Raw genomic sequence first — 4,377 nt, 5'->3', positions numbered from 1 at the left:
AAGCTTTATTCAGTTGAATTCGGCTGTATAACCAGGGTATGCTTACGCGTATATTTTGTAACCCAGAGCCAGTATCAGTGAGTATGTATTTAGTTTACATTTACCTGGAGTAATGTAGAGAGAGCCGAGTTTGGTTCCTGGACTCATTTGTACATATGTGAGTTTAAGTCCTTCCTATGAGGAAGAATATATGAATAGAAGTTTGATAGCTAGTTATCTACCCACCTAAGATGGTAACAATAGTGAAGTGTGTAAATACAGGTATGTGTGTTTGGGAAGTAAGAACTGGTGGGTAAATAAATATGAGGAGAGTGGGTTGAAAACCCAAAAGTGGGGTAGCTAATATTAACTGAGCTCCTGCTTGGGAGCCAGGCATTTGTTGGGCACTGTATTAAACACCACATACTTATGTGGTTTTATCCTAACCATCAAACTCTGGAAGCATAGGCCTTAGTTCAGTGTTTGAATCCTATTCCACCAGTTTGGTAGCTGTTTCAGTTGGGCAAATGACCTAATCTCTCTGAGCCTCAATTCTCTTGCCCACAAAATGAAAATATTCTTAAGGTTGTTCTGAGGTGTGGATGATTCAATACAGGCAGAGTACTGACAGGAGGACCAGGCTCCCAGTCAATCCTTGGTCATTATTAGCTAGGGTTTTGATTGAGCAATTTGATGTGAATATGCTACCACATGTCTTAAAAACTCAGTCAACTCTCTCATCATTCCCTCTAATTTTTATTCCTTTTCTTCAAGCTCCTAAAACCACCCACTTTTGAGTGAGTTGGACAATCCCAACTGCTTGCTGTGAAGAAATGAGGAATTTCTCAACTTGTCCCTTTCAAAACAACAAATTCACCTGCATCCATACAAGCTGACAGTTGTTGGGTTCTATTTTGAGTTGTGTAGTATGAGTCTAAAATCTAAATATATTTATGTCAATCTCTTTCCATTAAGCAGTTCATATATGTGTAGATTTATTGAGGGATATAAGAAGCATTTTTAAAAGATAATTGTGCTTACCACAGAGAAGTCACAATCTAGTTAGGAACACAAGACATACATACTGGAAAAATTGTGAACAACAATGATACATGATAGTATGGAACTGATAGTCACAAGTCTCAAATTTCAGTACTGAGGATAACACAGTATTATAAAACTGTGCTAGTAATTTTTTTTAAAAGTGCTAATTACTTACTGGCACATCTTTTGCAGGGCACTGCAAAATAATGTGGATTTTTATAATAATTATTGTCTTTTTAATGTAGAAAAAGCACTGGGCTACTAGTTTTTTCTGCTAGTAACTAGCTATTCTGACCCAGGAGAAACACTTAAACCTGCCTGCTGTAGATTCTTACTTGTAAAACAGAGGTAGTCAGATTAGATAATCTTTATGATCGCCTCCAGCTATAAAATGCAGTGATTCTTCTGGGAAATTTATGTCTGAAAATCAATGAACACACTAGCTTCAGTAATACATGTAATTTTCTCATTTATGTTAGGTAGTTTGGATTCTTGTCAGCGAAGTAATTCAAAGTGGCTTACTAATATTGTGCAAGTTAAAAATACCAGTGCTATTTGAGCTAGAACACCATATGTGAGGAAACACAATAGGATAGAAATTGCTCATCCAAAATGTTATAGATGCAGAAAATTGTCAACACTTTTTTTGAACCCTAGGAGAATGCCAAAAATAATGAAGGTACAGTTGTATAACCTGATAGGAAAGGAGGGTCCACCTTCCTCTCATTTCATCCTTCAGTGATGGGATACCGGTGAGGATCTCAGAATATGGCATAAAACCATATCCACCTCTACTTTTAGTTTTTTTTTAAGTTAGTTTATTTGCCTCATATATATGTATTGTAAAGATTAAATGAGAAAATAACACACAGAGAATTTACCCTGGAACATAGTAAGCACCCATTATGAGTTGGTTGTTAGTATTCTCCCTATTTTTATAATTAGTAGGGTAGAGGTTTCATCAAGTACATGCATCATGATTATCTTGACTTCATTACCTTAGACTAAGAATTTTATCATACCAAAATATACATTAATTTGGGGTAATGGAAGTGAGAAATGTTAATGTTAGGTTTGTGTATCTTTGAAAATGAATAGATTCAAATGACTTACAGATAGGAAAGGAACGCTGAGTTTTCCTCTGGTCTGAATTCAAAACTAATTGATTTATATTGTACTTTTGAGAGAGAGCTTATAAAACAACCATGAGATGTTACATGTGTTGAAAGGTAAAAGTCTCTAGTATAAATCATATAGAACACTCTGATATAAGTGATCCTGGGTATATGCATGAATATGTTTATATACATAGAATGTGTACATAAAAATATCTCTTGAAATAACAAAAACAATTAGATAGCCGGCTTACTCCAAAATCATTGTTAGAAATCATGAGTTTGGAAATCTACCTGATTGAAGGAAGAAACCTATATTTTATGAATGTGGAGCGTTCAGTCACCTCTATAATTTCATAATTCAAGGCTTATTTTGAAATAACCCACCTATGGTATCTTTTATAGAAGCTGTACAACCAAAGAGTGAGTAAAGAGCTGGTCCCAGGCAGCCTTTAGTAAAGGGTGGTGTTGATGCTAGAGTGATGTCCTCAGTAGAGTGCTCAGGTAGTAAAGATTGGTTGAAAGAATAGCTATGGACATAGGGACCTGGGTGGCTCAGTCAGATAAACGTCCGACTTGGTTTCAGCTCAGATCATGGTCTCACGGCTTCGTGTGTTCATGCCCCATGTTGGGATTCTCTCCCTCCCTCCCTCTCTAGCTGCCCTCCCCCCACTCTTGTTGTCTCTATCTCTCTCAAAATAAATAAACGTTAAAAATAAAAAAAAAAATAGCTATAGACACATTATGTCCTGAGAAAGCAAAGCAAAATGAAACCTGGTTGAGGTGTTACTATTCTCAAAAAGTTAGGAATCCCTAGTCTAAGCTGTCTAGTTTTGATGGTTTTCTGTGTCCTAGCTTATTTTGGGGGCAACTGTCCTTGTGCTCTATGAAGAATTCCAGAGATGCAATCACCTTCCTTGCAGGTCATTATTACATTTTATTATCTAGTTACTGAGAAATCCAACATATATTCCACACCTTGCATGTTCTGGCCTGTTCTGACTGGACCATGAGATTTTAGTTTCGAAAAGTACCTTGCAAATAACAGGTTCTATCAACGAAATTGATGCAGAAAAATCTTCCTTGTATCCTACAAAATACATTGTATGACTTTGAACTTTTCAGTGTTTTTTATGGACATAGTGATTGTTCAACAAACTCCTTAGAGAATCTCCAGCTTTTAAAAATGGTAATTAAAACTAACTTGTAAGCCAAGAAACTTAAGTTCTTCAATTTCTTTCTGCCCAATAAAATCTACCTTTGATCCCTTCAGTGATACAAATTACTATTCTCTATACTTTACTTAGTAGAGGAGAACTAATTCCTATTAAAATTCAGGGCAGAGTTTAAGTCCCAGCTCTGTATTTTTTTTTTAAGTTTATTTATTTATTTGAGAGAGATGGAAACTGCGAGAGTGGGGTAGGAACCTAGAGAGATAGGGAGAAACAGAGAATCCCAAGTAGGCTCCATGTTGCCAGCACAGAGCCCAATGTGGGGCTCAAACTCATGAAACAGTGAGATCATGACCTGAGCCGAAACCAAGAGTAGGACACGTAACCAACTGAGCCACCCCGATGCCCCATGTCCTAACTCTGTTTTTAAAGCTCTGTGATTCTGGGTAAGTTATTTAAATCCCTTGAGCTTTAGATTTGGACTATGTCTCTTATTAATCTTTAAAAAAAATAAATGAATAAGACACCAAAAGATTAGGGATAAAAGAACTTACCTTGTAGGGCTATTATACTAAAGTGTAGAGCTTGCACAAAGTAGGCACCCAATATGTATTGTTTCCTACCACCCTCCCCTGGCCTTACCTATGGTGGAAGCTCCACACCCCCCCCCCCCCCCCACTGTGGGAAAGTGACACAGCAAGGATTTGTTTTCAGATCAGTCTCTTTTTTATTTATTTATTTATTTTATTTTTTATTTTTGGACCAGTCTCTCTTTTTTATATCCCATTGCCTCTACACATAGTTTCTCTACCTCTTGTTTAAGTCATAGCCATAAAAATGGGCCATAAAATTCAAAATAGGGTCTTCCTAAGGTCACTATGGTGTGGGAATGGGTAAAAATAACTAGAAAGAATTAAACTAGCGGATGTTTCAGGAATGGAAGCCTTCAAAACAGGAAGGCTGTGATAGGGGAGGAGAACATTCAGAGATGGGGGGAATGGGGTGTGTGAAAAGTGAAAGTTTGCACAATCTACTTGTGAAACGTTGCCATACACAGTGTATTGTCA

The sequence above is a fragment of the Leopardus geoffroyi genome, chromosome A3, assembly GCF_018350155.1.
Source record: "Leopardus geoffroyi isolate Oge1 chromosome A3, O.geoffroyi_Oge1_pat1.0, whole genome shotgun sequence".
Classification (NCBI taxonomy): domain Eukaryota; kingdom Metazoa; phylum Chordata; class Mammalia; order Carnivora; family Felidae; genus Leopardus; species Leopardus geoffroyi.
The sequence above is the reverse complement of the archived record's forward strand: the minus strand, read 5'-3'. Positions refer to the sequence as shown.